At 38.9% G+C, this 17,387-nt stretch overlaps 1 protein-coding gene across 2 annotated transcripts in view; it reads left to right on the forward strand.

Moving 5' to 3' along the window:
- The window catches only part of LOC106939040 (leucine zipper tumor suppressor 2), a 29,853-nt gene continuing 12,466 nt past the window's right edge, over window positions 1-17,387 (forward strand). Inside the window, exons 1-2 of one of the 2 annotated variants that reach the window (XM_015021303.1) lie at window positions 1-229; window positions 12,007-12,148. The gene's annotated coding sequence lies outside the window, so the exon portion shown is untranslated. Of the gene's footprint in view, window positions 230-12,006; window positions 12,149-15,467; window positions 15,691-17,387 lie in introns of those variants that run through there. The other variant, XM_015021304.1, reaches the window with a different exon arrangement.

The following is a 17,387-nucleotide window of genomic DNA, read 5'->3' on the forward strand; positions in this document are numbered from 1 at the left end:
AACTCCTGCGGTTTCTGTCTAACCCAGCAAACGCGCTTCACGCGAAAGAAGGACACCTCAGAGCTACAGAGAGGACATTTAACATTTTGTTTTATCAACACTTGCCTTGACTTTGTTCCGTGTTTGTGGATGAGGCGCTTAGAACGGGAGAAAGTCAACGTCGCATGCACGTTTTCCTCAAAACAGTTTTTGACGATCGGAAACACTGTCTCTTGGGAAGCTGTACATGGTATGGTTTTTATCGAGTTTTATTTTATTTTATCTTTAACTGTATAACAATTATTATACTGTAAATATGTAAACGCTTTGTTTGTGTTAGTTATTAATGACTGAATTGTTGTTCGGAGGGGTTTACTGTACTGCAGAGTTTTAATTACCTGTGGACAGGTGTAAAGGTTAGCTCCACATGGTGCAGTTTGTTAGATTAATCGGACATGAAATAGTACAACAAGTAAGAACTTATTGTTTTTAAAGTACTGCTTAAAGCCAACAGCACTTCTCTGACGTGTAACAGATCGTTGTTCTTCTTGCTTTTTAGTAATTTTTTTATGTAATCTTTGTGTGCATCAGGCATGACAGGTTGGGTGGATGCAGAAACAACAAAGAAACTCCTGTCGAGTAATCGCACTAGTTTCCTGCTCAGATTATAGTTTCAGTCCAGGACTCTGCTTCAACAGTGATCCTTATCAGGAACGTTCAACAGTAACCTTTATCATCTCCAAATAAATCTCATTTATCTTATAACTTCAGAAACAAATAGACCTGGGCCAATTTCTGCTGAGCCACACTCTATTGGATGACTACAAAACTTAAATTGTACAAAGCTAATAGTTTGTGCCCTCGTTGAAGGCGCATACAGTGTCTTGTGCAGTATCTATGCCCCTTTAAATGTTTTTACATTTTGTCACATTGCAACAACATTCTTTAATGGATTTTATTGGGATTTTATGTGATGGATCACTACAAAGTAGAACTAGTACCTGTGGAGGAAAACAGGCTAGTTCTCAAAATCTTGTAATCTGGAAGTGCAGAGTGCATTTGTATTCAAAACGTTAGGATTTCATTTGACCTGAGCATCTTCTTCCATTTTTGTTGTTGTTGTTGTTATATCCACTACCTGAAACTGCAAAAAAAAAAGCCTTAAATACGTTAAATATGCATGAATAGCAAATACTACTCCATTCGATTCACATAAAATCTTAATGCAAATGCAAAGTAAAACTTAAAAAAAGTAGGACAAACTATCAAGAAAACAATCAAAGAGAGGAGGAGATTGCTTAAGAATGGTCACTACTGTTGTCGTTGGATAATTAACTAATATTCATGAGAACTAAGTTTGCGGAGCCCTGTTTTAAGTCATGTAACACACATGAAATGCACATAATGCATTGATTTTATAGTGTTTTGCGAAGCATCAACTTCAGAAAAGTAAAAGCAGAGTGTGGAGAAGCTTGATTTATCATAGGGCAGAAAATCTGACGTAGTGAAATGAGTAACGAGTTTCAACCGTCTGAATGAGGAAAATCTCTCCTCTCTGCCAGATCTGCAAACATGATGTATATATGAGTCACCTGAAATGTCTCTACCTCCAGATCCATAGAACCTCGGAGGAATAAACAACTTTGTAGAATTTCAGCCATTGGCTGCATCGATCCTTTAAAAAAAACACACAAAAAAAAACAACTTTTGTCAAGAGCATGAAAACTTAAAACACTCCCTATTACATCAAAGCAGAGGTTGCCCAATACTATTTTCCTTATTCGGACCAACTTGCCCTGTAGGCACAACAATAGCTTGTGAATTCCTAAAATAAATGTCATTCCCCTTGTAATGCAGTGCACAGACACTCCTTACATTATACAGATGGACAGCATTGTTACTACGACAAGTGTGGAGAGATAAATCCAGCAGGAAACATAAACGCAGCTCTGGGTTTTCCAAAAAAAAAAAGTGAACTTGATAACAAAGTGATCCTTTTTGTTTACCAGCGTTTGTCACGCACAAGTGCACAGCACTAGTGGAGTGTTTACATGAGGAAAAAAAAAAAAAAATTCCCAAGAGTGCTCATTTGCTGTAAGTAACGAGATTAAAAAAAGCACATAGGCTATTTTCGTAAGCAGCTGCCTCATCTGTAAGCTATTGCCAAATAGTTGGAACAAGATGAGAATATCCGAAAGACGAACAAACAAACTGAGCGAGGAGAGCTCGACGCTCCTACGCTGTAGGATGACTGGTTTCCATTTCTGCACCTTAAGCGCAGAACAAGGCCAGATTCTTGCGTGAACCGTTTTCCTTAAGGAGGCGGGGATGTTTGTGTTTATGCGTTCATCATTTCTTTCTGTTTTTTTTTTTTTTGTCTCTTCCTCACATTGGATCCTCTTATTAGTCTCATAGCTCCATACAAGTTAAGATATGCTCTCTGTTTGCTGTAGGGTTGGTATTTTTGAAAACTAAATGTTTTAAAAGTTGTATTTCAATCTGTTCCTGTACTTCTTCTTTTAAGGTGAAGACATTTTGACTTGTTGCGCGAGTTAGGCTATCTCCTCTCTCCTTTTTTTTTGTGGAAAACAGCTGACTGGTTTTAGATCCAAGTTATGTTTATTTCTTTTAAAACACTTCACTTCAAGTTATGGAGTCTTCTGTTTTGCTGCTCTGAATTTTGTCCTTGAGCTGATTAAATTCGGGGTCAAGTTCCTCTGTCCTTTTCTGTTACGCTGCACAAACTTTTCCCTTGAACAAATGAAAAGTGCTAAACTTTCGGAGACAAGTCAACAATAGGAACACAGTGAGAGCTGTCAGGCAACTTGAAGGCTGTGTTTTAGTTTTCCTGAGGGACCATCACATCAAGAGCAGTGCTGTTTGAGGATTTACAAGCTTCCTTTTGTTTAGGCTGTCCTTCATTGTGTGGAAATTACTCTGCTGTAGATGGCTGTTAGCTGTAATTAGCGATTTCCCACACCGGGGTAGTTTCGACTGCAACACCGACTCATTTTGGTTTTCCCAAATAACAAAACGTAGCACACGTTCATCATCTTGCACCTCAAGATGCAAGATGATGCATCTTGAGGTGCATCATCTTAAGGAGGCGGGGATGTTTGTGTTTATGCGTTCATCATTTCTTTCTGTTTTTTTTTTTTTTGTCTCTTCCTCACATTGGATCCTCTTATTAGTCTCATAGCTCCATACAAGTTAAGATATGCTCTCTGTTTGCTGTAGGGTTGGTATTTTTGAATACTAAATGTTTTAGTATTTTGAACATGGAACATTTGTTCCATGTTCAAAATCGAAAAAAAAAAAAATTGCAGAAAATTGAGCACGAGGCAGCTAAGAGCAGAGTAGGAAGTTTCAAAGGAGTTATAACTAAGATTTCAAACACTGGCACCTGCAGTAATGTGAAAATTTCTGTCAATACTTGGTAGGAAGTTAGACGTTTCTGCTCCGGTTCTGACCAGCATTTTCACTCTGATTCTCCCAGGTGTCAGCCCTCTCATTTCTCCCAACAATTGTGTCACCGTGATGCTCTACATTAGTTTTATCCAGGATCTGTCTTGCTTCTTCACTGCGTCCATAACCCTGACGTTTACTAAAAGAAAGCACTTTTTGATCGGATCCGCATTGCCCTCTGTCAGCCCAACCAAGTCAACCAAGGTGGCTGAAATGCTGCTACTTCCAGTTTTTAATTTATCTTAAGAGTCTGATTTAAAAATGGATGAAGCAATGAGTTATTGAAATTGTCAGTAATAAAATCCTCTTTCCTATATGCAAGCTGAAGGAAGGCAACAAACCTTTTTTTTTTTTTTTAATGTGGCTGTAAATAGAGGGACAAAAATTGTTCCCCATCTCATATCGGTCCATTTCAACCACAAATAAGTCTGTATTGAAGCAGTGGTGGAGTGTAGCAAACTCAGAAACTAAACATAAATTGCATAGATCAGCTTTTTGAGAAACACTGAATTGATTTTGAGAATAACTAAGTATTGTTTAAATACGTTCCCTTCTCGGTGAGGCAAACATTAACTTTACTGTGAATGTTTAACCTGTATTCTATTGCAGGTTTAATAAAACATAAAAGAACACTCTGAAATCAGTATTCTTGACATTCCAGTTTTATCCAGGCAAACACCCTTGATGTGCTGGAATGATGCCACACTTCTTGTTGCCTTCACAGCAGTGAATCAAAGCCACTCGAAAGACCGGAGTCAGCGTTTGCATAACTTTGTCTCTGCAGTTATGCAAGTCCTGTAATGATGGATTATGAGACTTTAAAAAAAAAAAAAATGAAAAGGGGAACCTGAACCTTTACATCTTGAAAGCAGCTCAGCTTGCCAGCTGATATGTGGCTGAATTTATTTGAAATCTAAGACACTGAACTTTTTGTCTTGTATCATAATTTCTGATACCCAGATGTTTCAGCTAACTTGTATGTAAAGTTTTTCTTTTTTTTTTTTTTTTTTTTTTAAAGCGCTAACAGTTAATTTTAGCCGTCAGATATACTATTTTAATATTCTTGCAGTGATAAAAGATGTCACTGCATGGTGACCGTGCAACTCGGGTTTAAGAATACATCTTTCATCCATTGGCAGTCAGGATTTAAAAGGTTTTCCTCTTTACCGAGGCATAAGGGTTGTGACCTCTCCACAGCATTTGGATTGGCATTCTTATCCGGCTAGGATTTTTATTTTTTATTTGCATCCACAGCTGGACTGCACAGCTGTTTGTGGCACGTTGGAGAATATTTTATGGCCTTATAATCCTGAGTCTCTAAGAACAAGTTGCATGTTTTGGTTTCAGAGTACTTCAGTAATTTTCCCCACAGGTTAAGGAACACGTGTTTTAATTTATTTTTATTTGATTCAGGTAACCAGGATAGAAACCATTGTATATTTCACATCTTTTCCCTGTTCTCTATTTAAGGAGAACACCTTAATTGCAATTGCATTATATTGCTATGCTTTAGAAATATTACGGTAAATAATGACGTGATTATTAAGACTTTAAAACTTGCCTGCTTGCTGAGGAGGCAGTTCAGCCATTTTATTCAGGCGTTTTTGAGTTTCAACTTAATTTTGTTTATTATTTTTTTTAATGTATATAATTTCTCACTCTAAACAAGATTAAGAAATCATCATGTTTTTCACCTCAACCCCTCCCACCCCCAAAATCACTGAGGCTGATTCTGTTTGGGTCTTCTTGCAACACGTCATTGATCTGACATGTTTTGTTTTTAGTGACTTTGTGTAAACGAATTTACACACAAAAAAAAAAAAAAAAAAAAAAACTGCTGAGCTATAGACATACTCTTATGTTACACAAACATATCATTTAAAAAAAAAAGAAAGAAAAACTTCCCCAGAACCTTAAAAATACTGTGTGATATTATGACTTTAAAAGAAAATGTACTTATAAAGACAGATCATTCAGAGTAATTATAAGCGGGCGAACCGTACTCAATCACTGCTCCACCTCTACAGCCCCATTCATTTTCTTAATGACTCCCAAATGTTTCCTCCCCTTCTCCCTCTGACTCGACCCCTTCCTTCCAGCGCGTCTTTTCCTGCAGTCACTTTGTGAATGAGTCTCACGGAGCTGCTGCAGTCATGATTAGATTGCAGGTTTGTAAACGGCTCCGATAAGACGCCCGGCTGCTGTGGTCACAGCGAAGTAAGCGTGACAGAAATCGGCTATAGTTCGGACAAGGTGTCCTTGGAGGAAGTTGACTTTGGCGTAATGTTGTCAAAAATGTGTCTTGTATGGGAGATAACCTTGTCATTTACCTTAAGCCTAGATCGGCAGCTTCTGTTTCAGTAACACACTTAAAATGTAACATGCAGTGCTTTGGGAAAATATCCAAACCCCCTCTTTTACATTTTAACCACAAACATAACATTTTTTTAGGGTTATTTTGTTTAAATTACAATGAAGTTTGTAATTATGGTGTAATATTTGGGGAGCTTCAAGCGTTATGGATTTTTTTTTCCAAGCACGTGTAGACTCATAGTCTAGTTCCACCGATTTTTATTGGAATAGTTGTGTTTTTATCATAGTGACACTAGCTTTTGTGTCATTGCTTCCTATAGATGTCTTTACTTTTTTTTCATTTTCTTAAAGCCCAACATTTTTATTATTTTTATTTTTTTCAGTTGGTTGGATTTAATTAGCTCAGTCTTCGGGGTTTGTAAGAAGATTTAATCCCTGTTTTGTTACACTTGGAAGTGTGCCCGCATTTGAGATTACTCCGATCCGTTAGACTTGTCAGGAAGATATTCCTCTCTCAGTTTGTTGCATCATCTGTTTTTAATCGTGGATGATGATGTGCTCTGGAAAAAAAAAAAAAAAAAAAAAAAGCACAAACAAGACCTTTTCCCATGAGCAGCTGCGATTAGAGGTGTAGTTAGTGCGATCATGAGTTTCACAGCTGCTGCAGGGAGAGGCCCATATGTGCTACAATACAATATCTCACTTCCAGTTCTGTGTTGTTTATCCTGTTTTTTTTTTTTCTTGTTTTTTTTCCTCCTCACATTTTTGCTCATCAATCCTTGCCGTCAGTGTCATCGCTTATTCGGTTGTGTCAGCTGCTTGGCATCCTTCTGTAGTCCATCTGCAAACCTCCGACTACGTCAAAGCCCACAGTGTTTCTGATTAAGGCCAGAGAAGTGGCAAACAAAGGAAATTGTTGATGTAAAAATGAAAGGAAATTTTAGTTCTTTTATAGTTATACTTTTTATTGTAACATTACATAGATGAAGTAAATGTATACCAATAAAACAAATTCATATTGGAGTTGTCAAAAAAAAAATAAAGATACTGTCAGTTCATCTCCAGGGTTGTTTGTTTTTTTTTTTTGCAGTGGGAAGCCCACTGCACAACTCACAGACCTAATTAATTTCCATGTTGTATTACAATGTTAGTATTGTTTAATGTTCTGGCTCATCACTTTAAAAATATTACTTGTTTTGCTAGAACCTGACTGAGTACAGAACCATTGTACATTTCATTGCGGTTTCAGGGTCTCTTTCCACTTGACGTGGGCTGGTAAATTACAGCAGAGTGGTATTTAAACACAAAAAAGTTAAACGTGAGCAAATTAATCTTTTAATTAAAAAAAAAAATCTGTTGCTGCTAACATATAAATATTAAATGCTGATGGTGTTTGGCATATGTAAAGATGAGCAGAAATATCAAAATCCACTCAGTTAATTAGTAAATTTCAAGTCGGTTTGCTTAGTGCAAAACATTAATCTGCTGGGGCACAACCTGCCTTCAGTTGCTTCACAGAGAATGGCTATGCTTACTTTTTAAACCTCTTTATTTTAATTAAAGCAATATATTTCTACTTTTATATTCTCACCAGGATTGTCAGTAAAAATCTTCCCAAACTCTCTCAATTTTCTTGTTGGTGAGGGGAAAAAGAAGCCTTGCTTATAGGCCAGCTGGCCAGCAGTGCAGCAACAGGTTCATTTTATAGGAATTATTAGCAATTTCTGTCACATTTTAAAACCTTGATGCATTTTGATACTGGTAATCCGGCCTTTGCTTGCTGTCATTTCTGCGGGATTCACTTCTGCTTGTTTAAATTTTTTCACACTCAGCAAAGTTGTGTTCTTAATCTATCGCTTAGCCATCTTCACCGTGTTTTTCAGCTGGCTTTGTGCTGCTTAAAAATGAAATGCTTCCAAAATTCTGTTATGCGTTACCAGGTCTGCTTGTACCAACATCTTTTTTTTTTTACTGTAGTTTTCTCGTAACCGGGGGAAACAGGGGTGCTCAACTGGACTTCCGTTATATAAGTGGGACGAGTCGTCCCTGAGGTTGGATGTTTTGGATATTTTTAAATACATTTCTCCTCCGTGTCACTGTGATTTCTGGCCTGATTATTCTCCAGCTGAGAGAACACATGATGACAACATCCAGCTCCACTTCATTTAACACGTGTACTGCTACTTCAAAACATGGGGTGGGGAGGAAGAAAAAGAAAATTAAACATAACAGGATACCAGCAAATAGCAACAGATTCACACCTCCACAGTACTGTAAGTGAATGTATTTTTTTTTATTTTTATTTTTTATTTTTTGAATGGAGAGGCTGGCCAGTTGGTGGGTAGATGAGCGAGTGAAAGGTGAAGAGGTGGTTTGGAGGTGCGAATCATAATCCACGTGGGTGGTGGGAAGCACGGTTAGCTGCGTCACTGTGTTGCATAAGAACATACGTAGGCAGAGGGGATGCGGATCTGAAGTAATGAGCGTGGGGAGCCGTTGGTCCTATCTGGGAGCTCCGATGAGACGAGAGATGGTTATTGTTCGAGCTGTCAGCAGTCCAACCGTGTGTTCTTATAGCAGACTAATCAGAGTTGCTTCGATGGCTGTTTTCCAGAGTGTAGTTGGTGCGTTAGAGTGATTAGCAATCGCGTGATTAAAAAGCTGAATAGGAAATTTAATCTCTGTTTTACCGTATGAACCTAAAGGTATTTTGAGAAAGGGGGGGAAAAAAAAAAAAAAGCACCACTTAATGGTCAGCCTGAACTATAGGAGCGGTTTTCCCTCATTGGTTTTCTGAGATGTCGGAGGATGTTTGAGGTTTGGCTTGAGTGATCCTAAATGAGGATGTCTGTGGAAAATACAAGGATTTTGAGCTATTTAAGATGGAATGTAATGTTTTCCATGTGGGCTGTCAGGCATGCCGGTTTTCCCTGTGGACTGACTTCCCACCCTCTGCCCAGTTTATCTTCTTTCAAATAAATATTTGTATTGTAGCAAGATTTCTGAGCGCTTGTTACGATGTTGCCATACTCTTTGCCACACTTAAACCCAAGCTTAGTATGTAAACATCAAGCGTGCTGTCAATGCTGTCCTTTTTGCTCCACCACTTCCCCTTCCTGGCCTTCATCCGGATGTGGTGGTGCCATGTTTTCACATTGAGTTTGCTAACTTGACCGGAACCGTTGTCACGTGGTTGAACTGTGGAAGAGCAATAAACTTTAAGTGCTGCAAGCTTGGATAGGTGATGAAGTCAGAAATCACCCTATTCCAGAGGGCATATGTCCTCATTTTTAACCCCCCCCCCCCCCAATTGTTTTTTCAGATCGTTATTCACAATATTTTACCAAGGTTGTTATGTACACACAGCTGAACTTGACTTACACTTGTTACCCAAGATGAAAGTCATGATTGTAAAGTCTCAGTGATTAGAAGGAAGTTGGTAGAGAAATTGGTCTGAGTATTGACTTGGAGACCTAGTAAGCCAAGCACCCTATTCAGAGATTTAAGAGCTCTGTGACCAGCCTGGTCTGCTTGTAATTCTCCACAGTGGTAAGTGACAGCTCGTGACAAATTGCAGTTTACATAAAACTCTCTCTGCATTGAGTTAGACGATGCGACTTGCTTCTTTTGTTCTTTCCAACGCCGTTACTCTGATGTGTGTGGGCACATGTTTCTCCCAAATGTCCAGAATAGCACCCTTTATCTGGAAATATTAAGTAGTGAATGGAAGCAGCTGAAAGTCTTGTCTTGCGTAACTATTGTGTTTTACTCAAGGGGTTCAGCTGCACTACAGTATCTGGAGACACTTGAAAATTCTTACTTGAAAACAGTATGAAGTATTTATTCAGGCTATGTTCAATACCAACGTTAATCCGAAAAGCAATAAACAGAAATGTTTGATGGAGCAAATAATTTCTCCAACACTTTTAGGCCAGAAATTAGTATTGACTCCTAAAATGTTGTATATCTCCATTTCATATTTTCTGCTGTCTTTTTTTGTTTGTTTTTTTTGTCATTTGCAGTTCTTTGGTAGAGTGCGCATGCTGGAGCACTGGTAAACCTTTTGCCTCCAGATTAAGCTCTAATCTGTGTCCCATTTCCCTCCGTCTGCCCTCTTGGGATGAGCAGACACAGGTTTTAGACCAAATTCTGTCCTATCCTGATCTCTTACAAGCTTTTGGTTTAGGGCTTAATTGTTGAAAGTCTTCTTGCCACAGCGGTAAAGTGCCGTGTTTCATTCATTTGGTGGCAACTTGACTTTTTTTTTTCTTTTTTTTTGACGTGGAGCAGCATTATGAGCAGGAAACTGAAAGAAAATTCTGATTCTGAATAAGATGAGCCTCTGTTCATAACAGAAGTTAGAAGCTGTGCTCAATGAAATTGAAGGGCAACGTAGTGAGAAGTGTCGAGATGCGTTTATCTACTAAAGTACAGCATGCTCTCACTTTTAAATTACGTTCATAGCTAAAGTAGAATCTCCTTGTTGATCAAAACTTTCAGGTTGACGATGGTTTAACCAATCGTTTAATCATTAAGCGATTTTTAAAGCTCCCGTTTCAAGTAAACGTTCTGCCGCAAGTCCCTCTTTCTCCACTGTTAGACCTTTCATTTTAATAAGGATTATCCCAGTCTGTTCGGAAAAGCAGGTGAGGGGTGTGACCCTCTTAGAGAAAACACCCGTTTCTCCTATGTAAAGCAGCTCGTCAACATTTAAAACAAACGCTTCGGGGCATTGCTTTTCAGGGCGCCGAGTTCATTCTGCCGCTCGGCCCTGTTGGGCAACATTCAGAAAGACGCTCTAAAGCCTTTCTTTCTGTCGAACCACATTACATGTGGGCAGCCACTCTGTCCTCAGCACTTCCATCTGTCTCTTTAACGTACATTTGTGGTGCGTCAGCCACAGATGGAGGAGCTGATGGTCTTAAGTTACACTGTCCCTGTTGGCAGTTGGTAACGTTAGTTTTAGCAAACATCCCCTGATCCTGCTGATAAACAGAACACACACTGACCAGATGCTACCTTCCTCATTCCGTTTCACACGTCTGACAACAGTTTTCTTTTTTTTTTTTTTTTTTAAATCCAAAACAACGGAATAGGGATTAAAACACATTTGTGCTTTTTGAGTGGTATTACAGCAATGTAAGGTTTTATTTTTTGGTTTATAGCAAACTATACTATGCTTGATTATGCAACCTGGAGCTGGGGCAACAAATGCCAACGTATTGGTCAGACTCATTTGAATTTCTTACATTTACAAAAGAAAATAAATAAATAAAACATGTTCTCACTAACTGGCACTGTATGGCCTCAGAAGTATATCGAGGTCAAGAAAACAGTTGTTATAATGGTACTTACGACAACATAGCAAAAAAATGTTAAAGGACATATTTTTTTAATTCAAAAGAATAATAAAAATATGTATAAAACAAATACTCTTTCTGGAACATTTGACTTTATAACGAGGTATGAAATCGAGTATAAGAATAGGCAAAGGGGTAAATTGACTGAGTCATATGAACCAAGATGCCTCCGAACTGGGAAAGGGTTTCAAATTCTTTCAATCAAGTTTTTTGTGTTCTCCTATAAAGGCAAAATTAGAAGGATTGAAAAATACCCCAAAATCAGGCCAAACCCCTGAAAGTTAAAACATCTTCATATTGGTAGCTAAGTAGCTTCGGGGGGCTAATTAACTTCTCCAGCCGTCACCAGGTCCACTCTGAAGTGGGAAACGCAACAGCGATCAGGACATGTTGAATGTGGGTGGGGAACCTGTAGTGTGTGCATTTACGTAATTATCTATACCAGTGCTATCTTGGCACAGCTCTTTTTAATAGCAGCCATATCGGAACAGATTGGCCTCATCTCTTTTAATGAAATGAAACTTAAATATATATATATATATATATTCAAAAGTGAGACAAAGCTGTGTAGAAACACTGAAAAGTTACCTCCAGCTGTTAAACATTTAGACTTTCCACACCAGGCATTTGTTTTGCGAACAGGGTTTTACAGTTTTAGTGTTGGTCTTCACTCGTGCGGACATGGAATTTCCCCCTCAGTCTTAACCTTCCTGCATGTGAAGCGTCTTTTTTTTTTTTTTTACAACTCTGACTCAGATTTTCCTCTTTCTTGCTGACTTCTATAAACACAGTTGTCACATTTCAGGTTTTCCAGCTCTCCACAGCGCTGTTTACCTCACTGCTTTGCTTCTGTTGAGTAATATGCTTATTCTTTTTCGTCTCCCCTCAGTCTGAGAGAACATCGAGGCGAAGGAGAGGGGGGGGGGGAAAAATGAAATTTCTCACCAGTGTGAGTTACCGCCACGCTCACCAGATGTGTACGTGTTCATCGGAGGCCATCAGAAGCTGAAGACAGGTCGTTTTTTTATAAGGTAAGTGCTGACTGCTAGTTAAAATCTGACTTCGCTCTGAACAGATGGTTCCAAAACGGCACTTCAGGACATCTTACTGGCGATGTTTTGGCATGCAGTACTCCTCCTGTGTGACCGTTAACAGATTTCTGCTGCGTGAGTGTGCAGCAGAACGGATCTTAATCAAGCATGGGGGTATTGCTGTAAGTCCAGAGCTCGAGGCGCAAATCTAATCTCTTTGGCACATTATACAGTAAATCAGAACTGTGGTTAAGTCGAGTGCCTGCCAACTCGGAACAGCTACAGCGTGGATTTATGACTGGACTTACTATGGAAGCTTATTTCAATCTCTCTTTATTTGGGTCTGAGACTGATGAACCACTCCGTGACACTGGCTCAGATTTTTTCATTTGTTTTAATCTTGAGGTGTCCATGTAATGCTTTGGGCCTTGGTGGGTTATTATGGAAACAAGCGGTCCGAGAGAGATGGGCCGGTCGGCGCCAGTTTTAGCTGCAGCATCCAATGGGAATGATGTCCCCATGCCTAGACAGGGCAGACGCTGATGGATGGCCTAGCTTTCTGCCAGTTTCTAGTCCCACGTCGGAGCCCTTGTTATGAAAATATGGATGGAAGCAGGCTGATGGGCCGCAGAGAGATGACATCTGCTCCTGTGATGGATGATCACCTGCACTGCATCCACAAGAGATGGAGATGACGCAGAATTGTGGCCAGAGTTCTTAGAAATTTAGCCCCTCCACACTTCCGTTTGGATTGTGCCTGACTCAAAAGTATGCAAATCTCTGATTAAAGAGACATAGTTTTTGAGGTGCAGAGAAATCAGGGGTGTAATTTCGCACAATCTATATGAATCAGAAAAATAATGCATTATGAAAAAAAAAATATATACAGAAAAGATGTCGATTGGAGTGAAAACCCCTAAAAAAAAATCACTGTTGAATCAGTTTTTGATTTAGTTACCTCATTCAGTCTTCAGTTCACAGCTGACATGATGAATTGCTGACATTTGCTCTTCCATATCTTTACACAATCCAGGTTAAAAATAGGTTAAAGTAGATAAAAAGTATATCATTGCACAAATGTATCAGGAAAAGATTAAAAATTAATCCATGTTAACATGTATACAAGAACAGATTAAATGAAAAGTTATAGATTGAAGCTGCAGAAGAAGGCTGACAAGATGCAGGTATACAGCAATGGTGGTTCAGGGATTTCTTACAAAGTCTCATTTTTTTCTGCAGGTGAAATATCCAATCTTCTGTCTTCACCATGTTTAGAGTACTGTTTCAGGGTGGAATCCCTGTTTTATTTGTGACAACAAAATATAAATCGCCAGCTAAGATCCCCTAAAACTTTGTTGAAGAATATGAGATGTCCTGACGAAACCAAACTTGGACATTTAGGCCACATTTCCAAAATGAATAGTTGTCAATGTCATGAAACAAACTTGAGTATTTCTTAAAGAACACCACACACACGGTAAAAACTGGTGACATTTGCCTCATTGACGGGGCTTATACTAGTTGTGAAGGAAGACGACAAACTTTCTGGAGGAACATGTTGGATTTAAGCCAGTTTTTCCATAGTTGAGGGGTTCCCAAAACTGGCATTTCATTAATGAAAGAGCAAAAGGATTCCACCCAGCCACTCTTTTCAAAGAGATTAAATTGAGAATGATTTTTTTTTTTTTCTATTTTTTTCAGTTGCCCTAATGCTCTTCCATAGTATTGTTACCATTCTTCTAAATCCTCAAAATTTCACTTTTCCCTGAATACTGAGAATTTTATGTGACCTTGAGGCCACTAAAGAGAAGTGCAGAATAAGAAAAGCCACGCAATATTTACTTTCCTTTTCTGCCCTGATATGTAAATCTGCTCCCTCAAAGGGGGCTGAGTCACGTTAGCCTCCCCCCCCTTCCCCCCTCCCTCCGGCCTATAAAGAAGTGGTGTTAATGGTAGCATTCACAGAGGTGATTTCTAGCCTGCCTCTTTGTGCCAGCACTGGTGGCCTTGGGCTGGCTGATTGATATTTGTTGTTCTGTATTGAACTCTGGTTTATATCGCTTTAGCTGCAGCTCCATGGGGGCTTTGCTTGTGGCACATTCAGTTCTACGCAGACCTCCCATCGAGACGTCACCGCCAAGAATGACCGTGAACTCCCGCTCCTGCACAGGGCTCAAGGACAAACTTTGTTCCTCCAATGTGACCCATTTCTGGCAGCAGAAATGAGGGACAGATTTGTGTGCAAGTCTGTAGCAGGACCTAGCCTACTTCTTCTACCCTACTTTATCCCCAGTCTTGTTGTTGGAGCTGATCAGAGTTACACACATTACACCGTGTCTTTTTGCTAAATTTGGAGAAGATGCTGGTTTACAAAATGAGGGTGTTTTGAGTGGTGTTTAGCTAAGGCATACAGCTGTTCAGATTTTAGCGACTGAATTTGAAAATGTTTATATTTGTGAGATACAGCCGTATTTGTGGGCATTATTTGCTGCAGTTTTCAAAAGAAATTCTTAATATCTATAGTTAAACTTTTATAACGATTTTTTTTTATTGATGTCACAATAACAAAATTTACAATTAAGTATTTCTGGCTATGCATCTGACAGTGTTTACAGTCGGAGCCCCATAAATGTATAATTAATGAACCGTTTAGTCATTTTAAATTGATAATCACTGAATGTCTCATGAAGTCAGTGGGAAATAAACGGTTCAAATAACAAACTGTCAGTTTTTCCAAGTTCATGAAAAATTTTAATTTTTATCAGTTTCTAGTTGATGGTAGTTTCAGCCACGATTGATAAAATGAAGAGACTGAAAATGAGCCGTTTCCAGTATCTATGATGCGTGTAAGAATGAAGACAAATAAAGCACTGAGATGCAAGGGGGTATTTAAAGAGATATTTCATTCACCACTCTCAACAAAAAGCCTAGGAAGAAATATTTTGAACGCTCTCATATTCTGGTTCTGAAAGAGAAATTGTCTTGCATCAGCTTGAAGGCTTTATCCTTGATGCCTGTATGGTTTTTTATTTTTTTATTTTAAAGAACTGAAAATAGTGAAAAGAGCTCAATAGTTCTTTTACTCAAAGCTGTTTTTCTTTTTTCCACAGCTATTCATTTCTTTCCTTTCTCTTTATTCTCTTGTCCAACAAAGGAAGCTCAGGGCTTTGCTGATGTTTCTTTGGTTAGAGGAAATGGCAGAGGACTGAAGCAGGGAGAAGGAGGTGTATCTGTATCAGGGAGAGGCTGGGCTGTGTTGTGAGGAAGAGGAGGAGGGAACATATGAAAGCTGAGGAAGGGGAGGGGACTGAGCTCTTATTCACATTGGTGGCATTTGTCTTGAGAATGAGCTGGTTCTTTTATTTTTTGGAGGGGGATTTGTAGGTTGTTTTTTTTTTTTTTTTTTTTTTGAGGGAGGGTGGCTTTTAGAAACAGAACATAGCGAGGGAGCGAGCTTACATCTTAGAAACGTTGTGATATAAGCTGGGTTATCAGGAGGAGCTGGTCTGACACCAAAGCAGCCATGCAAGGAACAAACTGGGGTAAGAAACTCTGGGGGTTGGACTGTTGGAGAAATGGATCGTTGCCTTTATTTACTTTTGTAGCAAGAGAGACAGGATGTTTGTACGGCTGGTTCGTTTTTATACTTGTGCAGTTGGTTCGTGGGAATCTTGCAGGTTTATTGCACAAAAAAAAAAGGCTTTTTAAAGTTGTGAGGGAAAAGAAAGCTATGTAAGCGACTCCGATCTTGTATCAGTCTAAAATACAAGCTACTTTTACAAATGAGCTTTTTTAAAATTCAGTTTCAGCTCCTTAGAAACAAACAAAAAAAAAAATCTATTTTATGTCACATTCATATGGAAACCTTTTTGATACTAAAACTAACTTTTTTTTTTTTTTTAGTTAAACTTACTCAACTTGCTGAAAAAAAACAAACTTTTTAAAAGAGTCAGAACTCTTTTCAAGCATTTCTACTTCTGTTTTCTTGTTTTTCTTTATTCGCCGTTTTTAAAATCAACACCAACTTTCAATGGTTTAGTTATTTCCTGTGCGACTGCTGCAAAAATATTTAAGATCAATTTGAGGAAAAAATCCTGGATTTTGGGAAAAAATAAAAATATGAACAACCACAGAAGCCAGTTATCCCAACACTGCATACACCTGCATTACCACTAAACCATGACCATCGTTCCAATCAGCATTGGAGGGAAGAAGTAAAGTCAGAGAGAGACTTCAGCTTGCATGCAAAGCTGCTTTACTGGGAATTTGTGTAGTACTTAAGGTGATACAAGATAAATTTATTCATGTTAAGTGTGGTGAATATGCCTGGAAAAATCAATGACATTGAAAATACAAAGAAGATAAGAAGATAGTTCTGTTGGATACAGAAATATAAAGAGATGCATTAACTGTTGCAGCTTTCCACATAATTTTTCTGCAACAAATGTCAGTAAACATGGTTTTGAAATCCTGCCAGCAGCTAATTGGCGTCAACATCAGCATCGTTAACAGCCTACTTGGGAATATTTACACGTTTCATTGTGGCTGCAGTTTTTGCCAGGTCCGTCTGCGAGGTGTCTGGCTGCAGAAAGCTGGGTTGTCGTCGGAACCAAAATAGCATTGTCACACTTTTGCCCTCTGTTCCACTTTCTGAAGGGAGGGAGAGGAATAAAGAGGTGGGAGAGGGTGGGGGTACAGAGTGAGATTCAGAAGTTTTAAGTGGTAGGAGAGTGGAGGAGGGGATCTCCAGACATGCAGACGTTCCCTGCAGAAAACTTAAGGTGCCCTCTCTTCCGGAAAATGTCCCTCTTGAGGCTCTCGAGAGGTGAAGCCCCTAGTTGAGGGCTGACATTTTCAATTGGGGCACGGTCAACGTCTTACCTGGTGCGAGGCGTATTTTTAGCTTCTGTGGATATGCGTTTATGGTGTGGCGCAAATAAAGAGGGATTTAGCTCAAGTTCCTTCAGTTTGGGTCAAAGCAGGTTTGTGTGATGCTGGAGTTGAGGTATGCACTGTAATCATAAAAACCACTCCTGTAATCCAGTTTTTGTATTTCTAACGCCTATAATGAGACAGTCTCTGGCACAGCCAGACAGGAAGTGACTCTACTTGCCAGTAAATATACATTCATAAAGGCCTACTGTGTGTAGATTGGTGTTTGCTAGCTGAGAGACTGTAGTAAGACACTGCAGTTATTTTAGAGCAGATCATTTCACATTTTTATGTGTGAATGTATGAA

This window comes from Poecilia latipinna, unplaced genomic scaffold (assembly GCF_001443285.1).
Source record: "Poecilia latipinna isolate Pla-1442-1.1 unplaced genomic scaffold, P_latipinna-1.0 Scaffold2756, whole genome shotgun sequence".
Taxonomy (NCBI): domain Eukaryota; kingdom Metazoa; phylum Chordata; class Actinopteri; order Cyprinodontiformes; family Poeciliidae; genus Poecilia; species Poecilia latipinna.